The 26149-nt window shown below is 44.0% G+C and overlaps 2 long non-coding RNA genes across 3 annotated transcripts in view; one reads left to right on the forward strand and one right to left on the reverse strand.

Moving 5' to 3' along the window:
- Positions 1 to 337: 337 nt before the first annotated feature.
- Positions 338 to 25008, forward strand: LOC106727532. Its single transcript, XR_001363761.1, has 3 exons — positions 338 to 491; positions 24322 to 24443; positions 24849 to 25008. It is a non-coding gene; the product is annotated as an uncharacterized LOC106727532 (long non-coding RNA).
- Positions 18650 to 26149, reverse strand: part of LOC102249751 — a 192357-nt gene continuing 184857 nt past the window's right edge. For both annotated transcript variants that reach the window (XR_001363759.1, XR_001363760.1), the window contains exon 3: positions 18650 to 18683. This is a non-coding gene — a long non-coding RNA (uncharacterized LOC102249751). The remainder of the gene's footprint in view (positions 18684 to 26149) is intronic.

Raw genomic sequence — 26149 nt, forward strand, 5'->3', positions numbered from 1 at the left:
TCCTTGCCGAGCAGGGTCTCCTAGGGACTTACACTAAGAGCAGCAATGAGAGAAACAAAACAGTTACCAAATTCAAGCAGTTTGCCACTTGGGGTGCTCTAGTCAAAAACTAGACAAGGCTGTCCAAGGTAGTTTTATTTACTCACGGCAAGTAAAGGAGACAGGGGATTCCCATCCAAAGCTCTGCCTCCCCAAAGGGGGGCTTAGCCACTGCTTACATACACTGTTTGGCCAATTAATTACATGCTGATTTCTTCTTTGCAGTTGGCTACTTTCATCTGGTTGAGCTCCTGTTTATAGTTGCATCTACAAAATGCTGGCCTACATTTTAACATTTAGTAAGAAATGACATTTAGAACTGCCGAGACCTGGAGGCCCTTGTCCTATCTAACAAAACCATGGAACTGCCATTTATCGAGGATTCAGCACCAGAAGCCCCGGGTTTGAGCTAATGCTCATTCCATTTCACCCTAACAAGTTCTGTGATGAAGGTAATTATCATCATTCCCGTTTTACAGATGAGAATCTGGAGATTTAAAAGGGTAAGGAGCCTCAGCCCGTTTGGCTCAGTGGATAGAGTGTCAGCCTGCAGACTGAAGGGTCCCAGGTTTGATTCCAGTCAAGGGCACATGCCTGGATTGTAGGCTCCATCCTCAGTGGGGGGCATGCAGGAGGCAGCCAAGCAATGATTCTCTGTCATCATTGATGTTTCTATCTCTCTCTCCCTCTCTCTCCCTCTCTGAAATCAATAAAACTATATAAAAATAATTTAAAAACATAAAGGGCTAAGGAGCTTACCTAAGCTTATTGGAATAAAATGAATGGCAGAGCCAAGACTCAAACTCACAATTGCTTTCTTCTTAAAACAGATGTTATCCAGAAAAATAGAGGAGGAATGGATTTTCGCAAGGAGGATGGAGCTGCAATAAAAGCAGTTAACAAAGAGTCGGCCCTGCAGCCACCCGGGCACTTGGTGGAATCTGCGAAGCATTTACAATGGGAGAAACTTGTCGGTACTCATTATTCCTACTGCATTATTTTTAGAGTCAAATCTCCCCCAAGGAACATTGAAGTTTCCCAGGGCTTTGCAAGCGTGTAGGGGAATTCCATTATTAGAATGATGCTCCCCCCCCAATGCTTCCCAAGCTTGCACACATATAGGAATCACCCTGGGGGTCTTATTAAAACACAGATTCTCAGTTGAGAGTGAGACCTGATATTCTGCATTTCTAATATGCCTCCATGGTCTATGCTGCTGGTTCATAGACCACAGTGTGAATAGCGAGGTATTAAAGCCCTCAGAGCCCACCAGATGGAGGTCTCTTCCCAGAGAAAATCCCCTTACTAAGCTCTAAATCAAAGTGTAGCCTGTGCAGCATGGTGGGCAGCATCCCTGCCTGGGTGGGAATGGGCGGAACCAAGTAGGGCTTGGAAACACAGGGTAGCAGCTTCAGCTCTGAGAGGGAGAGGTGGGTGGAGAGCCTGCTGGCTCATCAATTCCACCAGCAATTAGCCAGAGGGAAGCTGGCCTGAGAGCCATTAACATTTACAAGTGGCTCCAATAGCCCTCCCAGCACTCACTCCAGGGCACCACAAAGTGCTCCTTATTGAGGCTAATGAAAAACCCTATGCGATGGGCAGTGAAATTGCTCTTACCTGTGGAGAGGTCGCTCATTTGAGGAGAGTCTCTCCCCTTGGTGGTGCCCTTTTTGCTCAGTTATGTGGTTGTTTTCCTGTCTCTAGCTGTCCCACTGCTGGGCTGGTGCACACTGAACAGGTAAGTGGCATCGGGCTCTTCCTTGGGGTCATCTCATCCTATCCTCACTCCTACCCAGAGAGACAGATGAGGATGCTGAACCTCAGATTCAACCGCAGGGCTGTGGACTCCAGCTATCCAGTCTGCAAATGGACAGTGGGGTGGGGGAGGGATGTCTGTCAACCCCCTGAAACTGTGTACACAGTTGTGTGTGGGTGTGCATGTAGCCTTTTTTGTGTGTGGAGAGAATAATTACATGTTATCACATTCTCAAAGGCACTGGTGATTCTTAGGTAACATCTCCCTGAGGAGATCGGCCAATATTGGCCTGGTTTTTTGGGTCAAATTTTTCAACCATCCCCTCAAGAGGTAATTGGGATTTCGGAATCTATGCCTTACAAAAACACATAACGACATAAGGAACTCTGAAGTGAGGCCTAGTTTCTAGTGGATTTGCATTTTAATCATACCACACTTGGCAAATAGGAGGAAGGGAATGTGGCAAATGTTGTTTGTTTTTTTCCTGCCAGTAAGTGGGAGGGCTGAGTCTAAATGACAGTGACCCCTGCCCCTGACCCAAAGCTCATGCCATAATCATATGTTTACAGCAAGCAGCTGACGAACAGTCCTGTTTTTCTCATAAGAAGCAGCTCCTGACACTGATTAAGAGCAGCAGCTGTGTTTGGAGCTAGGCAGACCTGAATGTAAATTGCATTGCATAACCACTGGCCAATCACCTCAGTTTACTAATCTATAAGATGGGGCTAAGAATAGTCCCTACCTCCTAAGGGCTGTTGTAAGGATGAAAGAGATGATGTACATGAAGCATCATGACTATTTAATTTAGCGCTATCAAGATTGCTGGCCACTTTACATTATCTCATTTAATCTTGAGCTTTTGATTGTAGCTTGTTCAAGGTCCCAGGAGGGGTTGTGATTTGAATTAGATCTGTCTGGAATTGAAATCCATAGGCAGGATGCTTTTCACCCTCTGAGCCATCTCCGAATGCCCTGAATGCCACCATAGAGCCATGCACACATAGGCATTTAAGAGATATTTGTTCATTTAAATTGGTCTTAGTTCTAACCCAATATGCACATTTGAAAATGGAATGCCAAGAATCAGCTGGAGGCCTTCTCAGAACGATTGGGCAGCTGAGAAACAATGTGCTGTGGTCAAAACAAGGCCTGTTGACAGGCAACATAGTAAAGAATCTGGGATGGCGTCAGATAACGCAGACCTTTCAGTGGTCGGCAAACTATTAGTCAACAGAGCCAAATATCAACAGTACTTCTTCAAAATAGACTCGCCCAGGCAGAAAACCGACTTCTGCGCATGGGCCACAAAGTTTCAATCGCACTGTACGCACGCCCGCACATGGTATTTTGTGGAAGAGCCACACTCAAGGGGCCAAAGAGCCACATGTGGCTCTCGAGCCGCAGTTTGCCGACCACGGTAACTGAATGACGTGGTGGCCATGATACCTCTCTGAGCTTGGCTATAATGTGAGAGTAGCAATAGCTCCAGCTGTTTTGTCTACCTCTCAGGGCTGGCTGTAAGGAGGAAGAGAGATCACTTACACGAAATGGTCTGGCATTGTAGGCAAGGCTTTCTCATCATTGGTATTACAATCACGGTGACAAGTAGAAAAGTCCCAAGAGAACTCCAAAACAGTTCTGTTTTGGAGGAAATGTTGCATGTAAAGGGACAGAGGATAAGAAGGAGCCCAAACTATGGAAAAATGTATTGTCTTCCATGGAAATCACAAAGTCACTGATTCTAGGTCTTAAGACCCCTGTGGGGAGATGGAGGGGGCTAAACTTCATGGTCTTCCAAAGTCCATCTTGCAGAAAGTATTAAACATGATTTAAATAAGACATTTACCAACATTAAACTTTACCGCCAAGCGGATGCTGTTTCTTTAACATTTGTAGCCTAGCAGCAGGGGGAAGGAGGAGTCCCATTCTATATAAACAGAACACCTGTCTGAGGACCCTCGGAATCCAGGAGGGCTCCAGTTCAGAAAGCTCTGAACTGAATTTGTACAGCTCGAGAGGTGGCAGAGATCAGTGAGTGATTTCCAACAGAAGACAGCACCATGGGTGAGTCTGCCGTTTCAAATGAGCAAGGCCCTCCAGAAATGCCCTTTACAGCTGGGCGGCCTTGCCCAGCGGGAAGGAGCAGGAGGCTGAGCCCAAGCCAGCATCAACCTCCCTGCACACCCACGTTGCCTTGGGGGTTGGCTACAAAGATTGCAAGCAGCCCCCCCCCCTCCCCCTTGGGAAGCCTTCCCAGCAGTTACAAAGCAGTGTCCTATCAGGAGCTAATGGAATAAGCCACTGACTCTCCTGGTAATTCATTTACCAAGCCAGGCTCTGAGATGGGAGCAAGCAGATATGTATCCACTCTCCCCTCTGTTTTCCAAGCAGAGTTCTCATTGGAATTAAGGAGGCTATAATTAAAGTACCTTATTTGGACTTGGGGTGACATTGGTTGACATGAACATATAGGTTTCATGTGTGGGTTTCTATGTTACAAGATTTGTATATTGCACCGTGTGCCCACCACCCGAAGTAAAATCTTCTCCTGTCACCTCATATTAGGATCCCATTCTCCCCACACCCTCTTCCCTGTTTGTAATCATAAGTTTCAGTTTTACATCCCACATATGAGTGAAATCGTATGGTTCTTAGCCTTTTCAGTCTGACTTATTCCACCTAGCGTAATGTTCTCAAGGTCCACCCCTGTTGCTGCAAATGGCATTATTTCATCCTTTCTTATGGCTGAGTAGTATTCCATTGTGTATATGTACCACATCTTCTTTATCCAGTCCTCTACCGCAGGACACATTGGTTGTTTCCATGTATTGGCCACCGTGAATAATGCTGCAATGAACAGAGGTGCCTGGTGTTGCCTTTGTGCATGGCTATTTCCCATTGGACCCATAGCTCCTGCTTCTCATTCATCGCAGCATTTATCAGTTCTCCATAGGATTTTGTCCAGTGGCCTGTGCATAGGGCTTGGTGCCCTGGCTGCAGTAATAGTGGACACACAACTCAGCCAGGCTGAGGAGGTAATGCAACATGGATTCTCATGGTCCCTGGGCAGCCTTTCCCTTCCAAGTGTATCTGTCTCCTTCCTGCCCCTGAAAGGCACCCACAGGGATACTGACTGAGGTATTTACTATGTTAAACACTCTCAGGACTGCTGTACCTATGTTTGTTTCCTCTTCGAAACCGTGACATATTATTTGCCTTGTTTAAGCTAAAAACCCAGATTCCATCCTTGATTTCTCTGCCTTCAGCATGTTTTAGGGACTTGACCTTCTAAATGTGACCCCTCCAACCTCACCCATCAGACAATTTCTTTCCATCTTCCATCTCATCCATCCCAGTCACCATGCAGTCACCTCCCAGTCTGGCTTCCTGCTCCTTATGATCTGTTCTCCACACAGTGGCCCGAGAGATCTTTTTAAAAACACAAATCGGCTCAGGTTATGGCCCTGGTCAAAACCCCCCGTTGGAGCGGAGCCTGGCACATAGTAGATACTCAATATGTTTGTTGAAGGAATGAATCTGCATAACAATTATCTGTAAAATGAGGATAAACCCACTGAGAAGTCAGCTGACTTGTGTGAGTGATGCAGCTGGAATGCCTCTGAGCCTCAATTCAAACCTTAGTCTTTGCTCATCGAAATCCTATGATCAATTTGTGAGGAGCCACCACGGACATTTCCCCAGACAGAGTCCATGTTGTGGCTGGACCTGCCCCTGTGGTTCTTATGGTTGCAAGACGCTCTCAGCCACAACCATCAGGGAACTTTGAAAAGACAAAATATATTACTCACAAGTTCTAGAGGGTCCACAGCATGTCCAGGCCTACACAGTGAGGTCACAGGGAGGGAGTGGAGGAGGGAGGACGGAGGACCTAGGACGGATAAGAGAGAGAGGGAGAAGGAACCTAGGTTCTGCCTTTATTAGGTTGATAGTGGGGTGCCTATGGTTTCTCTGGTTCACTCTTTATTGGTGAATTTAAAACATAAGAGCAGAAAAGTAAAGCTTGTCAGTCAAATAGTCATCTACCTCAACCGGGATTTTGTAAAAGGGGACCTTCAGGGAGGAGTGACCTGGCTCTTTGTCTTCTGTAGCTGGCCAAGTGATTATTCACCATGGCCCCTCTTGGAAGTGGACGCCGGGCAATCAAGTGCTTAACGTCAGCACTCACGTGCAATCCAGAAGCTAATTGTCAGGCAGGTGCGTACACTTCAAACACGCTGCCTTTAGTTCAATTCAACAGATATTTATTGAGCACCTGCTAGACACGGGCTAGATGCCAGGTGGACGTGCTCACAGAATCCAAAGTCCTGCCTCTGTTGCTGGTTACCCTGGGATCACAATCACCTGTGTGACTTCACTTCTCCAAACCTCAGTTCTTCACCTGTGAAATGAGGAACATGATGAAGTTTAATCCATGGGGCTTAGATGGTGTTCCAGCAAAAATGCGTATAAAAGGGATTGTAAATGAAAGGTGCTATTAGGTTGTTAAATAACCCACAGATATCAGCAGTGGGAACAGGAAGTATGCATGGAGAGGCGAGAAATTTAAAAGGCAGGCTGCTCCCAACTAGGATAAGAGAGAGAGGGAGAAGGAACCTAGGTTCTGCCTTTATTAGGGTTGATAGTGGGGTGCCTATGGTTTCGCTGGTTCACTCTTTATTGGTGAATTTAAAACATAAGAGCAGGAATTAAGGTACTACAAAGTAAAGCTTGTCAGTCAAATGGTCAGTCATCGACCTCAACTGGGATTTTGTAAAAGGGGACCTTCAGGGAGGGGCAGGCAGCCTGGCTCTTTGTCTTCTGTAGCTGGCCAAGTGATTATTCACCATGGCCTCTCTTGGAAGTGGACGCCGGGCAATCAAGTGCTTAACGTCAGCACTCACGTGCAATCCAGAAGCTAATTGTCAGGCAGGTGCGTACACTTCAAACACGCTGCCTTTAGTTCAATTCAACAGATATTTATTGAGCACCTGCTAGACACGGGCTAGATGCCAGGTGGACGTGCTCACAGAATCCAAAGTCCTGCCTCTGTTGCTGGTTACCCTGGGATCACAATCAGCTGTGTGACTTCACTTCTCCAAACCTCAATTCTTCACCTGTGAAATGAGGAACATAATGAAGTTTAATCCATGGGGCTTAGATGGTGTTCCAGCAAAAATGCGTATAAAAGGGATTGTAAATGAAAGGTGCTATTAGGTTGTTAAATAACCCACAGATGTCAGCAGTGGGAACAGGAAGTATGCATGGAGAGGCGAGAAATTTAAAAGGCAGGCTGCTCCCAACTAGGAAAGGTCTCCGACCCTCCCGTTTTAGGTTGCTCTCACCTTCTACCCTAGCGGTTCTCAACCTGTGGGTCGCAACCCTTTTGGCGGTCGAACAACCCTTTCACAGGGGTCGCCTAAGACCATCCTGCATATCAGATATTTACATTACGATTCATAACAGTAGCAACATTACAGTTATGAAGTAGCAACGAAAATAATTTTATGGTTGGGTCACAACATGAGGAACTGTATTTAAAGGGCCAGAAGGTTGAGAACCACTGCTCTACCCTCTCCGTGGGTTGTCAGATAAAATATAGGAATCTCTTCAACTTGAATTTCAGATAAATAATGAAATTTTTAGTATAAGTATATCCCATGCATATGTGGGCCATACACCAAAAAAATCATACTATCTCAAACTAATAATCTTACCAACCCATTACCCTGTTAAATAATTACAGGCAGTGAAAAGTGTTAATAAAGTATCATGTTTTTAGTGGTTTATCATAATGTCCCATCACCAGAACGTAAACTCCGTGAAGGCAGGATCTTGTCTTATTTCTACTGCATCCCCACGGGCTCACCCAGCAGAGCACCTGGCCCAGGGTCGGAATAACACAAAGGTGTTTGTATAATGACTGAATAAGGGGATCTTTACAGAGCAAGGGAGGCCCTTGGCAGCACCCAACGGCCTGCTCTTCCGGTCTTCTTCGATGGTGCTTTAAAAATCTTCCCAAGAATTATTCTAGTCCACATACCATAGTCGGAAGACCCCAACCCTTCTCAGGGCGTGGACATCGATCTGGACTTCAGCATGAGGTTAGGAAACACATTATATTTCTCCTTTGAACTCTGAGCAATTAATTCTCTGTTTTCTAGTCTGTCCCAGTCCTGGTTCTGTTATAGGCCCCTCTCACGACACCAGAGAGATGTTACCGGACAGGACAACCCCCTGAGTCAGTGCAGAGGGCTGTCCCAACCTGGATCCTTGTCTTCTCATCTATATATATAAAAGCCTAAACGACCGTTACAACCGGTCATTCAGTTGACTGGTTGCTATGACATGCACTGACCATCAGGGGGCAGACGCTCAATGCAGGAGCTGCCCCCTGGTGGTTAGTGCACTGCCACAGCCAACCTCCCACAGCCCGCCAACCTCCTACGGTCCCTCTCCCCTGGCTGGCAGGTCCCAATTGGCCACGATTGCAGGCCAGGCCAAGGGACCCCACCCATGCACGGATTTGTGCACCAGGCCTCTAGTATAAATGAATTTATACCAGAGGCCTTTACTGCAGTTGTAAAAAGCCAATTCATGAAAGCATGAAAGCATGCACCTTTCTTGAAAAAGTAAAGCAAGCAAACCTATACATCTGACTTATGAAGAGCAAGTTGAGTGTGGGTCTGAGGTCTCAAAATTCCTCTGCTGAATATTTTGGTACAGATTAATTCTCAAAGTCTTTTTTTTTTTACTTTGTTGTGGCCTTCCCAGAAATCATGAGAAACACCTGGCATCTTTATCCGACCAAGCCTTGAAACTACTGGCTTCTCTGCTTAGGAAGTAAAACTGCCCTTTTTTTCCTTTCCCCTTCCCCCCTCTCTTTCTGCATTCTCTCATTACGGAGGTTTTGTTAATCATTTGCTCTCAGTGTCCTTGGTTGGCGGGGACAATGGTTTGTTAGTTACCAGCTGGCTGCAAATTGCCCACACTGTGGGGCCTTGTTTTAACTTTCCTGTCTCAGTTTCCCTATTCCTCCTGCCCTGGAATCTTGTAACAGCTCCACAGTCCAGGAGCAATGGACTGGCCTTATGCTAATGGTGTTTCATGTATCATTATGGCATGGAATGATGGGAGACCTTTAAACTGAGCGTGATGTTTTATTAGTGTGTTTTTTTCTGAGGTTTATGACTCTGTATAACACAAATAAAAATGACCTACGTTTTGCTTCATGAGACATTTTCAGGCTACACTTCCTTTGCTACCCAACTCTGTTGATGCCTTTGGAAAATAGCACCAGACTTCAAGACTCCTCCTTGAAAGCATTACTGCAGGTGTGGCTTTATTGTAGTTTTATTTAAATGTTTGTTGTTGTTGTTGCATTTGATGGTTAACTGGTTTTCCATAAAATGAAAATTCATTCGATTCTTTTTTGGGTTTTTTGTGTGTGTGTGTAAAACAAGATAGACTTTAGGAATGTGGGCACCAGAATGTCTGTTCCTATGCCTGAAATTGGCAACATTTGCTACAATGTTAAAAATGGTGTTTCTAAGTGTGGTTGAAATTATTCATAGCCCTTTCTGATCTGGAGTGTCCTATTGGCTGTGTCTGATGTACTGCATTTAGGCAGAAATGGCTCTCTCTGTGCTTTGGGATTGAATTTTAAATTGAATGGTTAGTTCCTCAAGCGGCACTGATATATGTGTAAACACTGGTTTGCAAGGGACTAATGTGAGGTGGGAGGAGGGTCACCCTGTCTTGCCTCCTGGATTTCCCACTATGATGGCCTAATTATCTACAGAAAAGTGAGCCATGTTGCCCTCAAGCTCCTGTAACCTAATCTTTAGAAGAAGAAAAGAGAAAATAAGGGACAATAAAATAAAGGGACTTGCCCAAATGCCACCAGACAGTGTTTACAGGCCCCTTCCAAAGGGACAGCTCCTAAAATCTGTGTCCCAAACCTCCTCTCTTGCTGGCAACAAAGGGGGAATTCTGCAGCTTATACACAACTGTATTTCAAGGATGTAAATATTGCTTCAGAGTCCAGCAGTTACTTTCAAAGTACACGAGAAGGCTTCCCCCCCCCCGCCCCCCGCATTTAACTCATAGGGAAGAGTGGGGGTCAAGGGGAGGGGGCTGTGTGTGTGTGAAGATGTTAATTAGCAACATTATCAATACCCACAAGATATTGGGAGAGAGTATTCTAGAAGCTGTTAAGTACATGATGGTGCATGGACTATGATGAAAGATAATGCATTCACTGAAATGATAATTAGAAAGACTTGGATGCATGGAAAATGTTAGGGCTAAAGTATCAAGTGAGAGCCCACCAGCTGGCTCAGTGGTTGAGCATTGACCTATGAACCAGGAGGTCATAGTTCCATTCCTCATCAGGGCACACGCCCGGGTTGTGGGCTCCATCCCCAGTGTGGGGCATGCAGGAGGCAGCTGATCAATGATTCTCTCTCATCATGGATGTCTCTCTCTCTCTCCCTCCCTCCCTTCCTCTCTGAAATCAATACAAATATATTTTTGAAAGAGTATCAAGAGAAAATTTACCAAATGTATGGGCATAGTGGTTGCAGATCTATCAGTATAACTGGATGATGGATGCAACCTGGAAGAGGAGACAAAGATGAAAATAATAATTGTGCAAAATCAGTTGGATTAAAGGTAATTCATCGCTGTTATTGAAAACCATTTTGAGAAGCTAAAAATTATGTTTTAAAATAATGATTTATAAGAAACTAATGGCAAAAATGCCCAATCAGTTTAAATCTTTGAATGTTGAGTCTACAACTTGGTTCCTCCTGAAGCTCAATTAGTAAGTGAACATCCCGCTTATAGACTCATTTAAATTTTCCAAATTCTTATTTGGAAGGGCAAAGTTGAAGCTCTGCAGAGAGACTTCTAAAAGGGGCAGGGGAAGGGATGGAGTCATCCTGTTTTAGGATGAGGAGCTCTCAGATATCATCCAGGATAAGCTACTGGTCTTCTCCATGAAGCAACTAAAGCTCAGAAGGTTTGGAGACTCGGTCAGGGTCACACAGAGAGTAGCAGGACGAGAACTAGGCAGGGCAGTCCCATGTGGGACAGACCTAGTGTGTAAGTCACAGAAGCATCCTGCTGGTGGGGGCATTACACCAAGGTTCCTACAGTTCACGGCCAAGTCCGGGCAAGGGCCCAAGCTCAGCCCTGGTTCCCTGCCTGGGCAGGATGCGGTTGGACAGTGCTCCACTGCCCTTTCTATGTGTGTGGAGTTGTCCTTTTTAAGGCCACGTGTCCTGTCAGCCTTCCCTCTGCTCTTCCCTCAACTCACAGCTGACTCCCAGGAGTCAGCTCAGTTCCTTGAAAGCATTACCTCTTGTTTGACCAACCCCTGGGAAGAAAGACAGGGGCTTCTCTCGGGGGCAGCCACTCTTCCCTGTCAGGGAATTCTAACATCAGTCCTGCTGGCCACACAGGATCTCCCAGGGGACCAGCCCAGAGAACAGAGTGGTCCTGATTTGAGATGTTATGCTTTTCTGTGCGACATCTCAGATGTCACTGCTGGCACCTGGTTCCAAGTCAAGGCCTGGAGCCTCAGCGTTCAGGAGACCTGTGACAGGGCCCCATTTGCCATTCAGCCCAGCTCAGAGTTCAAGTGTCCTTTCTGAGGTCCCTTGGGCTTTGTGCCCCTCAGCCTCTGAGCACAACAAAGAGGCTCCATTCGAATCTGTAGGAAATGGAGCTTGAGGTTAACTAAAAGCTTTCTATTGCAGCCCAAACAGGAAGACGCAGTACTCTTACCTACCGATCTGCTACTTGGACCAGTTCCTTAACTTCTAAACCTCAGTTTTCTTATCTGTAGAAAATCGGAATAATCATGGTAGCCCCCTTGCTGGGGGTGTGGTGAAAGAATGAATATAAAACATGTAGGACGGCGCCTGACATATGATAAGCCTTTGCTATGAGTTACCTGTCATATTTATCTGAATCTTGTCTGTAGAACAGGAATTCCTGTCTTCACCATCACCCTTAATGGTTGTGGCCATCAAATGAGTTCAGGAGCTGAATCTGCTTAGTTAAAGGTGAGGCACTGTGCAATGCCAGGCCATGCGGTCATCAGTGGTGAGCGCTACCATAGTGACATGAGCATCATGGAGTCTGGGTCATGGGGACTCAGCACCAAGCAGCTCATTCCAGCCTCATCCCACCTGTGGGAGAGGACCAGTATCCCCACATCAGAGCTAAGGAGACTGGGATTAGTGGGTCAGAGTGTTAAAGAGACTTGCCCGAGATCACTAAGCTAATTAGTGGCAGGACCTGGTTTAAAACCAGATTTGTCCAACAGTAAAGCCCATATTCTCCTTTTCCCCTTTTAAAAATTAAATTTATTGGGATGACATTGGTCAACATGAATATATAGCTTTTAGGTGTGTGTTTCTATGTTACAAGATCTGTATATTGTACCGTGTGCCCACCACCCAAAGTCAAATCTTCTTCTGTTGCCTTATATTAGAACTCCCTTCTCCTCCCAACCACTTCTCTCTGGCAACCTCTGCACTGCTGTTTGTGGTCATGAGTTTCAGTTTTATATCCCACATATGAATGAAATCATATGGTTCTTAGCTTTTTCTGACTTATTTCACTTAGCATAATGTTCTCAAGGTCCATCCATGTTGTTGCAAATGGCGCTATTTCATCCTTTCTTATGGCTGAGGAGTATTCCATTGTGTATATGGACCACATCTTCTTTATCAAGTCCTGTATCCCAGGACACTTTGGTTGTTTCCATGTCTTGGCTACTGTGAATAATGCTGCAGTGAATATAGGGGTGCATATATCTTTGCAAATACATGATTTAGAGGTTTTCAGGTATATACCCAGGAGAGGGATTGCTGAGTTGTATGTAGCTCATTCTAAATTTTTTGAGGAATCACCTGACTGTCCAGCCCATATTCTTACCACTATTTTGTAACATCTTTTTGCTGTGTCAATTGATGGTCCTCAGTTCCAATTCAATGCCAACAGGAATCCCCAATTTGCAGTGTGGTGAAGAAGGACAAACAGCTCAGTGATTCAGTGCGAACAGCTCAGTTGTGATACAGCATAGCTGTGAGGCAGCTCTGGGATGAGATGGCATTGAGTAAGGCAGCCTCCCCAGCTAGACAGCTCTTCTCCATGGCAGAGAAATGCAGTTTTCGGTCTTCGGTGGAAAGGAAAAGTGTGCTTCCCATGCCAGAGGGGAGCTGACAAATAGAGAGAGAAGTCCCCACCCCTGGTCCCTGTTTGGTCAATCCTCATGCCAATGAGGACTCCAAATCCTTGCAGTTTGATTGGTCTAAAAGGCAAAGTCCTGCTTGGTCAGAATGGAGCTAATCTGATAGGTCAGTGACGGTGCCGATGGAGATATATTTGCGCATTTCCATTGGATGGGGAAAGTCTCAGTCTCAGTCCTATTGGTTGAAATAGAATTCCAGGAACTCCTATCTGAGGGTTGGCTCAGATGTCAGGAACACAGTGCAAGCAGGCAGTTAGTTCAGTGTGGAAGGCAGGCAGCTTAGTGAATGCTTCTCCCTGAAGCTCAGTTTGTATGAGAGGCTGCTGCTTAGAAACAGCTGCTAGGCTTTGTTTTTATATCTGAGCCCAGTTAGCCAATAAGAGCCTTTCTTGGTAGGTATTTTTTTTCTGGGGGTTAACAGCTATCAGTCAAAAAATAATTCTGCCATACATTATGTGAAAAACTTGTCAGTTATACTAAATGTTTATTGAATTGAGGATATATAACAAATATTTTTAATATGTGGGTTTTTTTTGTTTTGTCTTATTTTATTTCCTTCTGCTTTACCTCTTTATCATTAGACGGCACGGATGCATGTGTGTGTGGCTGGGGTGGGGGTCAGTCACACAAGGCCCTGGTTATTTAGACCTTCTGTGGCTGATGACTATTGCAGACACTTTTTTGTTTTGTTTTATTAATCCTCACCTGAGGATATTTTTCCATTGATTTTTAGAGAGAGTGGGTGGAAGAGGATGGGGGGAGAGAGAGAGAGAGAGATTGGTTTCCTCCTGTAGGTGCCCGGACCAGGGCCAGGGATCAGATCTGCAACCCAGTTATGTGCCCTGATTGGTTTCCTCCTGCAGGTGCCCGGACCACGGCCAGGGATCAGATCTGCAACCCAGTTATGTGCCCTTGACCAGGGTGACCTTTTGGTGCATGGACTGAAGCTATAACCACTGAGCACCACCAGCCAGGGCTATTGCAGATGCTTTAGTAAAGATTCTAGGGCTCAGGGAGGCTGTGGTTATGTATGTGTTTTGAGGGAGGTTTTGGTATTAAAGACTCTTCACAACCCATTTGACCCTGTTGCCTTGGCCAGGTGGGTCAGAGACCACCCTTAACCTTAAGCTCTCCTTCCTCTAGTCCTGCTTGAGTGAACTGCCATTCCTCTCAATTGAATTTAGAACTTTCCAGTCATTCTGGATTCATATTTAAAAAACCTATGATGCAATTTTTATTTTAAGAATTGGAACAGAGGAAAATAACATATGCTTGTATTAACAAGAGAAAACCATAGCAATTGCATCCACATATTATGGTTGGGTCTCAGATTCGATGAACTCTGGGATGAGATGGAAAACATAATAAGCTTGATTCTGAAAATTGAATAATCAGCATTCCATGTGGCTCCAATTGTAATGGATGGAAAGACATAAGCAAATAAAAGGATGGTTTGCTCGTAAACTCTTCTGAGACTGTCACCATAAAAGTGGATTTATCTCTTCAAACAATTGTCCATTGAACTGTGGAATAAGGAACACAACCTCCAAATCTGAAGTATCGCCATTTTAAGTCAAGTTTTGAAAAAACAAATCCAGACACTTTTAAATTTATAGGATTAATCTTCTGTCTTTCCGCCAATAACAAGAAAATTGAATCTGTAAAATTACGTTCGGTATATAATTTTCAGCTGTGTAATTACTGTTTAAAGATACATGTCTTCAATTTCTTCTGCCTTTTGAAACTCCAGTCCATTTCAAATCTTTTGTTAATAAGCAATTTAGTTCTCAGAGAATGGTTTCTTTGTGTTGGTAATTAAGTGTTATATTTACACAAAGGAAATAGTGAAATACAATCCCTTCCAAAAAGAACATTCTAAAATATTCCACTAAGCAGCGCAAAAGCGTGACCCTGCAGTGGCATAATTTCTTCTGGTGATGCCAACAAAACCTCCCTGATTCCTCTGAATGATATACCTGTTCCTTTTAGGTGTGATAATTGATGAAATATTGAAACAACTCAATAGCAATTGTGAAAGTGAATATACAGCAAAGTTTATCACTTGATACTTTGGCATTAGGTCTGGCCACTGTGGCATGGGTTTGCCTCTTAGGCAGCAAATACTTGCAGGGCAAATGTATTTTCTGCCCATTTAATATGGTTACTGATGTGAATTTTTTTCTACAGTGAAAAATGGTTATTAGTTAATATACTAGCAAACATGCATGGGGTACCCCCTGCCCATGTGACAGTAACTCTGCCTAGAGCTGCAGAAAACACAAGTCTGAGTAAAGGGGGCCCACCCTCACTGGGGTCCAGTCTGGTCAGGGAAATATGATGAATAGAATTTTGATAAGCAAAGGAGAAAGAATAGGTTCCAGCAGTGGGCATTGGGGTGGCAGGGGACAGAGGCTTGGAGGGAGGAAATGCAAGGCATGTTTAGGAAAGAGAAATATGTATGTGATTATCATCATATTTATTATACACCAAGCACAGTGCTAAATGTTTTATTTGCAATCCTATATAATAAAACCCTAATATGCAAACGAAGGACTGGTCCCTATGATGAGCACTGACCACCAGGGGGCAGATGCTCAATGCGGAGCTGCCCCCTGGTGGTCAGTGCGCTCCCTCAGGGGGAGCACTGCTCAGCCAGAAGCTGGGCAGGCAGACATGCCCCAGGGGTCCCGGACTGTAAGGGGAGCAGGCTGGGCTGAGGGACCCCCCCTCTCCAGTGCACGAATGTCGGGCACCGGGCCTCTAGTATGTCATAAAGACCCACTCATCCTAGTCTGGGTGGGATTTTCCTGCGTGAGCACTGAAAACCCTGCATACCAGGAGGCCTCTCAGTCCTGGACCAACTGGGACTGTTGGTTACTGGACATGCATTCCTTAGGACTTTATGAGATCTAGGCTACTATCATTCTCAGTTTACACATGAGGGCAAGGAAGTTCAGGAGGCAGAGGAATGCGTCTCAGATTGCATAGTTGCTAATACATGGGGAGCTGAGATATGCAACAGAGTGCTCTGAACTACTGGTGCGAGACATGAATCCTTAAGGCTAAAAGGGTGCATTGGCATGGCACAGTTCCAGGCGGCAAAACAAAGAAAAGGAAGTTGGTACAAAACTGTGGTGGAATCCAAGTTCAAGGATTTTTCCTGTGGGCATTGGAAAGTCGTGGAAACTTCCTAGGTAGCAGAACATCATGGTGGAAGCATTCCTGACTAATTTGATATTCGTGGCAAAAAAGCAATTCGTTCAAATAACGTTTCGTCCCACCACGTCTTCTTATCTCTAGACATCTACAAATCACCCCCTCAGGCTGCTGCTCCCAAACCCTAAACAAATCAAAGAGAGTATATGGAAGATCAAAGGAATATGTCCTATTTCTAATCCATTTCAAGCTTTTTTTCCCCCTTCACTTGTTAATATTTTCCCCCATGTTTTTCTTGCTAGCAGAAACTAGAAACACTTGAAAGGTTGTAAGCAGCTTTGCTTAAACACATTTCTTCTCAAGTCTATCATGTCTCAAATCTCATTTCCTTAAAGAAATAACGGGTAGAAGAGGTGCCGGGTCTCGGCTTCTCTCTGAGCGATGAGAACAGAGCAGGGCAAAGAAATGTGTGTGTGGCTTGATTTAGAGTCTGTGTGTGTGTGTGCACATCTTTTGTCATTTTACCAATTTCCTGTGAGGCTGCTTATGCCCTTTTATTGCCTTTTATTCTGAACTGTTATGTGGTTTATTTGAGAGGATGGTGGCTGGGATCGACACATGCTATCTGTTGAGATGTATGCCATCTGAGGTCAGCATAATGCCATGGTCTGGTTAGTACAAGTCAGCCACACAGAGAAAAGCCCATTCAGGGGGGAAGGTGGTGATTTTCAAGAAGTGCCTCTCCCTATTTGATTCAAAGAGATATGTTATGCAGAAACCTGAGACAGCAAGCCTTTGTGCTGGAAAGATCCATTTAGCTGCATTTCATAATGTTTCCTGCCAAGTCACTAGGTCCTTACACTCCTAAACTTTTTCAAAATTGAAAATCATTGCCTTTGCAAGAACAACCCATCCTTCTCTAGGAGGTCCCATCCAGTTGGTCAGAACACTTTTCTGGGAGTTTGATGATAAATTATATCAAGAAATTAAACAGAAACGCAATTAGCAATGTTGACAACATTCTCACATACATGAAATATTTAATGAAAAACAGGAGCTAGGGAGTTGAATTTGCACACAAAGGACCTATGTAACATGGATATTCTCTGAAAAGTTAAAGTCAGTGGTGCATAGCTATCTCATCCACTGATTAAAGAAGATTTGATTTATTTAAGGAAAAGGGGATGGGAGATGGGGATATTCAAAGGGAATGGATACAAGGATAAAAAGGGGCCTTGAAGACAGGCTCAAGGGGTTTGCCCGGGATGAGCTGCCATTGCTCATTGCTCCCCTGGTTGCAAGTCTCATGAGGTCCCTTAGAAGTTGGGGGTATGTGCCTGTGGGGCAATGGCTATGGCATGCTCCTTGGTGGGAGAGCCTGCACTGTTCTGAGAATATTTGTCTCTCTTGCTGGTGGAAATCGTAGGGGAGGTCTCAGGTGTGCTCTTTAAAGGTTGTGCTCTCCACTGATTGGTCAGTGCCAGGGCCGGGGTGGGGGTGGTGGGGGGATCATTAGACAATGTAGCTGGTCCGAAGGCAGCCAGGTGCCACTTGTCTAGTTTTGCTGCTTTTCTGGGCCTGGAGCTGAAATACAAGCTAGGCCTCAATGTTATCTTTAGGAAGGAAAAGGTCATGGAGTTTAAACCGCCTGACCAGTGATATGCTAGGGGAAGATAGGTTACCCTGGAGGTGAGGTTCTTGTTTTTCCAGTTTTGCCCCTTGCTCTGCATCCAGGGCTTTCTGCCGTGGTGAGTTTCTGTACCTGGCCTATTGTCCTTGCTCTGGGGGCCTAACATTCTCTGAATGCAAATGCAAGTTGTTGTTTTTTCTTGGCAAATACCCAAGATCTATCCTTTGTTTTGCTTTTAGTGACAGGGAAACATTCATTTCATTATTTCATGTCTCAGTTGAAGTCACCCAGAATGGGATATTCGAGCTATTTTAGGAGTCCAGGTGTGGTAGGCTTTGGGAATAGCACCAGTTGTCTGATGTGGTCACACCAAACAGGGGTTCAGCAACCTCAGTACTTGGGTTCTGGCTAGGAAAGAATTCAGAGCAAGACCCAAACTGTAGGAGAACATTTATTTGGTAAATTACAGAGGTAAAAGAAGTAATTCCTAGAAGAAATGGGCTTAGGAAACAAGTTATGGAGATAAAGGAAGGGCCCTTGGAGCTTGGTAGTGAGGAAGCTAATGGTAACATACCTGAGGGGTGGGTGATTGAAAGGCACAGGTGCGCTCCCTGGAAGGAGAGCGCACTGGGTCCTCCATCCTAAGGGTTTAAGAGTGGAGATTTTAGGGGAGGCCCCAGGGGAAAGATCTTAATAGAATATTCTGTAGCTTCCCAGGTGTGTCCATTCAGGGTTGTGGTCTCCACTGATTGATTGGTGGCACCAGGGCAGGGGGTCATTATCCAATGCAGCTGGTCCTGACGTCAGCCATGGCTGGTTTTGTTGCTTATCTGGGGCTGGAGCTAAAATACAACAGAGGCTACATGTTATTTCTAGGGAGGAAAGGTCAAGGGGTCCAAACCTCATGACCAGTGATATGCTAGGGGAGGAAAGTCGCCCTGGGGGCGAAGTCCCATGCTATAATTGATTGTCCCTTGCTAGGCACCTGGGGCTTTCCAGGCTGATGACCATCTGTACCTGGCTCATCGTCCTTGCTCTGCTCAGGTCTATGTAACTGCCTACAGCATAGGGACAGTCTGAATATGGAAGCAGATGGGTGGAACCAGCTCAAATGGTTGGGACCATGTGTACCAAGGAGTTGGAGGTGTGAATGGCCAAATGAATCCTTACTCTTCAATGGATGAGTCTGTCAAATTAAAAAAGAAGGTGGTTTCTGCTAAACACAAGTATAGGCAGCTGAAGGAATTGTTCAAAACGGAGACAGTTCAGAGTCCTGCTTTGAGTACCTCTCGCCCTCCGTTTTAAGTCAGCTGGACCATTCTATAGAGGTAAGAAGAATGCCAGGTTCTCTACCCTGGCTGTATGTTAAAGTCACTAATGCTCTGTGTCTAATCACAACAGACCAATTAAATTAACATTAGGTTATGGAAAAATCCAGACATCTGTGTATTTTTATATGCCTACAGTCAGGAGTCCTATCAGGACTCAGAAACCAGAACCAAAAAACTTAATAATTTTAACAAGTTAATCAGTTATTGAGAATTTGGGAAGCAGCTATTACCTCTAAGGGTGGGGAAAACAAAGGAATGAAGTCAGGGCTAGGGGCCCTGCAGAGCTGAGACCCTGGCTTCTGGGCAGTGTGCTGCCAGCTTTTGCTGGTGTCTGACCTCAGGGGAAGGACTTCCTAGAGCCGATAGGACCCAGATTTCAGAGGAACAGGCTTGCTAGAATTTACTTGTACCTCAGATGCAAATGGTTCTGGGATTGTGGCAAAACTAGAAACTAAAACCAACTTCCTACTGGAACTAACTAGTAGGGCCAGGATGACACTGATAGAAAGAGCAATGGAACAGGGTGGAGAAAAAGCCCTTCTCCATATTCTTGGAACTAACTGGTAGGGCCAGGGTGACACTGATAGAGAAATGGAACAGGGTGGAGAAAAAGCCCTTCTCCATATTCCAGTTTTCTCTAGTGCCCTCTATTGTCAGAGCTGGTAAAGGAGAAATGCTGTTGGCACAGTTCCAACACTAGCATTTCAAAGCAGTACATGGAAGGGTAGATTTCAAGTAAAAAACGTGAATTAATAACCAGCACTGTGCCCCCAGGTGGTCTGTTGGACAGGCAGGGTTAAATACTGAAAGCTATGATTTAGGACTCTCCTTGGGGCATTCCTGGTTTGCTTTTGTCGTCCCCAGTCAGTTCAACCTGCCTATGATCATCAGCCTGCTCCTTCGGTCTTCTAGTTTACCTTTGGACTGAATGGACTCTTGACCTTTGGGTTCCCACAGTTATAGCTTAGATTTGGCCCAGGGATTCTTCCAGCATTAAAGACTATGGCCCTATAGGACCCAAGGCTAGGCACTTAGAAGGCAGATATTGCACTATGATGTCCATGGAGTTTGTTTGGCTCATAACTTCAGGGACTATATTTTATTAGAAGAAGCTAGTTCTGGTGGTCCAGCACCACTTTGTGTTGATGGGCAGTCCCAATAGTGGTCTGCTGCCATTGGCCATGGTGAGAATCTACAAAGGAAAATCTGTTATCCTGTGGTGTGTGGTTGAAAAAAACATGAGCTTTTATGCCTCTGTTTTTTTTTCCTCTGGAAAGTCTAGTTGGATTCTCTTTATTAGTTGTGGGGTTCATCACTTACAAAATACCCAACCAGTTAAATCAGAAGAGAAATAAAGCTAGTCCTTATCATGAAGACCTTCTATGTACATGGAAACACTATAAATCCTGATTCAAATCATTAGAATGAGTGTCAGCAGACTTCAGTTGCTGGTTTAAATGTTTATTCAGCACCTACCATGATCTAGGTAGTGTTCTAGGAAATGGAAGTACAGCAATGAATCAAGCATGTTATTGTCCTCATGGAGGTTACATCTTGAGAAGAGGGAAAATAGTGTATAATGCACCAGATGGTATATTAGTTATGTATTACTGTGGAACTAATTATGTCAAATTTAGACCTTAAAACAACAACAGTTTATTATCTCACAATTCCTGAGAATCAGAGCCTGGGAGCAGAGCAGGTGTGGGGTTCTGGCTTTTGCTCTTTCATGGGGTTGTAATCCAGTTGCCATGAGGCTTGCAGTCTCATCTGGAGATATGTCTGGCTTTTGGTTCTGGCTTTTGCTCTTTCGTGAGGCTTGCAGTCTCATCTGGAGATATGTCTGGCTTTGGGGGATCTGCTGCCAAGTTCATTCATGTGGCATTATCATGAGGCATGTGGACCTCTCCAAGAGCTGCTCACAACTTAGATGGCTCACTCTGGGGAAAGCCAGCTGCTAAGAAAAAGAGAGTGATCAAGATGGAAGCCTTTATAACCTAATCTTGGAAGTGACATATTGTGGCGTCTGTCATACTCTATTATTCCTAACCCTGATAAAATGTGGAGGAGGACCATGCAAGGGCATGGATACCAAGATCCAGGGATTTTTCAGGGCTGTCTGGGAGGCTGGCTATCATGAATGGTATTACACTCCATGGAGAAAACAAAGCAGAGTAGGAGGGCATGGGTTGGGAGTTACCATTGCTCTTAATACAGATGGTCAGAGAGGACTTCACTGATACATATCAGGGGCCTAAAGGGTAGCTTTATGACTTGCTTTTTAAAGAATTCCTTTTCCAGAAAGACTTCCCTCAGCTCCTGTCCCACCCCTCTTGTTCACTGAGAACTCCTACTGTGCGCACCCAGAATACCCACACTTACTCTCTAAATCACTCTGTGGTGTCTTCTTTCTTTCTCATCCACTAGAGCAGTGATGGCGAACCTATGACACACGTGTCAGAGGTGACACGCGAACTCATTTTTTTTGGTTGATTTTTCTTTGTTAAATGGCATTTAAATATATAAAATAAATATCAAAAATATAAGTTATTCATCTTTGTAAGTCCAGTAAAAGATCAGTAAATGCTTGATGAATGAATGACATGCATACATGAATTTACTTTCTCTACAGTCTCTTTTAAGGAATTTAGCTTGAACTACTCTTTAACATTATGTTTTTTTAATTAAACATCAATTATCTTTTGCCTAAAACAAAAAATCCTTGAACATGGGTTCATATTGCCACTCTAAGCATATAAATGTACCCCTCTGCTCAATTGCATTGCCTGCGGATACTGTTAGTTTATGAAGCACCATATGGAACAAAAATATGTGGCAACTTATTGAATGGGAACATTTTGTGAGAAAAATATTTTTGTTTCCATGCAGCAACGTTTCTATTAAATAGCTTCTAAATATGTAAAAAGAAAAAAAAAACCTCAGAGTGGCAATAGAATACCCTAAGGAGTCTAGAAAGCATGCAAAACAGCAATATTATTTTATAATGAAAACCAGATATGAGTGATATTATTTCTTCATACCCTTTCTTTTGGCAATCATTTATTTCTAAATATATGTCCCTTGTCTGTAAATCACATGCTGTGACTCACCCACAGCCCAGGGGCAAAGGCACCCACTTATACAAAAGGACAATTGGTCACTCACAGAAATATGTGTCTTGTGTTTGGGAACTAAACTGTCATTCCAACATCAGCAGTCTCTCCTCCTGTGTGTGACTCCAGAGGTCTAGTTTGGCATCTAGTTTAGGATTGTTTCCAAATTTCAGCCCTGAGAACTCAAAGCACCAAAGCCCCGGAAACTATAATGTGCATAGGAGTCACATAGGTATTTTGTTAAATGCAGGTTTTGATTCAGAAGGTCTGGGGTAGAGCCTAAGAGTTAACATTTCTAGCCAACTCCTGGGTGATTCTTTGGGGCTGGTCCTCATATCATGCGTTGAGTAGTAAGTTATCAAAGTAGGTCCAGAGAGTCCAAACTTTACCTGCCTGCCTGCCTATGTCTGTAGATAGTTTGAGATTTCCTTTTTTCCCTCTTTTTAAAAAATCATCCTAATGAGAAACTCTATGATAGTCACGAAGCAAATTTATTTTATTGATTTGCAAAGTTTTTAAGCCATTTTTTTCTCTAAAAGATAATTTATATTTTGGATCTCTGTTCCTTCGAAAGTTTATTTTGAAAAACAACATGTTCTACCGGTACATTTTTGTCTAAACAAGTGCCAATGCCAAGCAATCTACCAAACTAAATCCTTACTTCCATGTCAGATGTTCTGCGTTTCATGCATTTCCAAATTGGAAATGGGGAGTGGGGGAGAGAGAATCATTAAAAATTATGTTGATTATCCCAGATAAAATTCCAGGTCAGCACCTTTCTCTACTGTTCCAGCCACATAGGAGGAACTGGGGGTTTCACCTATGATGTATTTTGTTTTTATTATTTTAAGAATTATTATTCTCATATTTTAAACTTTTATCATTTTAAATTTTGTAACTTTAAAATAAATAATTTTTGATGTGACACTGATCTATCTATACTCAAAGTAGTTCATAGACTGTTAAGGGATATTCACTAGTCTTTGGTCTATGTATATTCAAATTGTCTTTTCAAGATATACAACATGTTGCCAGGAAGTATTGGCTTTTGTTTCGTTTCAAAGGCTTATCAAAGTGCAAAAATGTACCAGAATGAGTAGGAGCTCCCCTAACTGTATCTCTTAAGCATCTCACCCAACCTCTAGAGTCCTTACCCTGGTCTAAGTAAGAAGATAGCACCTGTGCCCAGGAGGCCTTGAAGCCCACTAACTAGGTCTCTGTAGCAGCCAAGCCCAGCTCTGCATTTTCCCATAAACTACCAGCCATGTGTCATATTGGTCCCCAACTCAACATGTCTCACAGTTCTCAAGGCACATATATTTCACAGACAACTCACAGGGTGGATTTGGATATTTTTAAATGTCTATACTTAGTAATTTTGGAGTAATCACAGATTTTCCCATCTTGAGTTTTGAGCCTCAGTGCTACCTCAAAGATATTGAGTACTTCTGACTTCTGAATACCAAAAAAGGCAATAACAAGGAAACCCAACAGATTCCTCTTCTGTTTTATATGTTGGAATGCAATATTTAAAATATACCCACTCTGTACCATGTAAAGAGGACCAGAAGTCAGAAGACCCAGACCCTATGTTTAGCAATCCCTTAGTCACCATCTACATCTGATTAGCTTGGGACACTGCTCATTGCCTCTCTGGGACTCAGTTTCCTCATTTGGGAACATGGACCAACAGAGCTTTTGTGAAGAGCGAACAAAGCAATAAAGTCTTACTTTGGGCCTAAATGCAATGCATCTCTCTAAGCCTGTGCTTAGAGAGGGGACAGGAAGAGAATGATGGTTAGGATGAGGAGAAAACAGTCAAGAATTCTCTGTAGCCTAGAGCATGGTAGAACCTGCAGGGACAGTCCCATAACTTTCCCAAGGATCATCCTGTCCTGGGAAAGGGCTTGAATGATCCTGCAGAAAAATTTGACCCTTTTCCTGTTCCCCATTAGGAAAGTTGCTGTCATCAAAAGTGGAATCTTTGGGAAAACGAAGGGTGTTTGCCATGTTAACGTTTTGTTCTTTCCCAGCAGGGCCCATGAGAAGACCATCTCAGAATATACCTCGTGGGAATAGAGCAGAGAGCCTTCCTGAACTGATAGCCTGGGAGCAAGCAGGACATCAAAAGCTGGCTTAAGTGAACCCATGACTCATGGTAATTGGAATCACATCATTTGGCTATATAAGACTTTTTTTTTCTTTGTTCAACATAATTTCAACCTGAAGAGGCAGCATGGAGGAACAGAAATAGAGCATACAAAAGAGTCTGGCTTAATCCCTGCCCTGTCGTTTAGAAACTGAGTGGATTCAGTTTTGTCACAGGTAAAATGGATGAGATTTGAACAGGTCAATAATAAATGCTTTTCTCCTCCTTCAATTAAAATAGACATGAGTCAAATTGGGGTGGGGGTCCCCAACATCAGCTTAATAACTGGTGCATCTTGATTTGGGAATCAAGAGCCATTCATTCCTAATATTTCTAATATTTTGCCCTTTCCAAAAACTGAACTAAATTCAGACAAAATAGCTAGAAAGTCATAACCATCTGTCTTCCCCAAAGGTCACTCTTGGCAACAAAGAAGAGATAATGGAGATTAGACAGAGCATGACATCACTTCAAAAACAAGAGGAGGAAGAGGGGACTCGATGACCTCAAATCACCTGGGAAAAGAACAGTGAGCCAGTGGGTGCGCAGACCCTTGGGTACTCCACCAATCGTAAAATGGAACAGGTTTTCCTGGGGGTGGATTTGGCTATATAAGACTTTTTTTTCTTTGTTCAACATAATTTCAACCTGAAGAGGCAGCATGGAGGAACAGAAATAGAGCATACAAAAGAGTCTGGTTTAATCCCTGCCCTGTCATTTAGAAACTGAGTGGATTCAGTTTTGTCATAGGTAAAATGGACGAGATTTGAACAGGTCAATAATAAATGCTTTTCTCCTCCTTCAATTAAAATAGACATGAGTCAAATTGGGGTGGGGGTCCCCAACATCAGCTTAATAACTGGTGCATCTTGATTTGGGAATCAAGAGCCATTCATTCCTAATATTTCTAATATTTTGCCCTTTCCAAAAACTGAACTAAATTCAGACAAAATAGCTAGAAAGTCATAACCATCTGTCTTCCCCAAAGGTCACTCTTGGCAACAAAGAAGAGATAATGGAGATTAGACAGAGCATGACATCACTTCAAAAACAAGAGGAGGAAGAGGGGACTCGATGACCTCAAATCACCTGGGAAAAGAACAGTGAGCCAGTGGGTGCGCAGACCCTTGGGTACTCCACCAATCGTAAAATGGAACAGGTTTTCCTGGGGGTGGGAGTATGACATTGAGTCTGGGAGGGTCTGTGATAGAAACCTGAAACTATAAGGACAGAGGAAGAGGTCCCTCAATCAGATACTGCCACCTCCTTCTTGTAGTTGGTGAAATAATCAAATGAGATCAGTAAGTGGTGCATCAATCAGAGAGCCAGTGACCATTTGTGGTTATTTTCTTTCCTTCCATCTTCTTTCCCCAAAACCTACCCCCACCCTAACCTATTTTGGAAATGAACAAGGCCAAGTTCTGTAGCAGCTCCCCTAAGACATTTTCCCCAGGGCAACACTGTCTACCTCACTCTGCTGCTATGGGCCCTGTGTCCTGCCCAGCTGGGCATTTGCTGGACAGAAGAGTCCTGGCTGGGTGATAGTTTTCCAGCAGGAAATGTTTAGGCAGAGAAATCACACATTCTCTTCCCTCTCAGATTCCTTGACTGGGTCCTTTTTAATAAAGGTCAGCATTTTCTAGCTGTGGTTCCTTCCTCTTTTCTTATTTCCTTTTTCCTGTCCTCTCTGGATGATGCCACATCTTCAACTATAC

This window comes from Myotis brandtii, unplaced genomic scaffold (genome assembly GCF_000412655.1).
Source record: "Myotis brandtii unplaced genomic scaffold, ASM41265v1 scaffold441, whole genome shotgun sequence".
In the NCBI taxonomy this organism is placed as follows: Eukaryota; Metazoa; Chordata; class Mammalia; order Chiroptera; family Vespertilionidae; genus Myotis; species Myotis brandtii.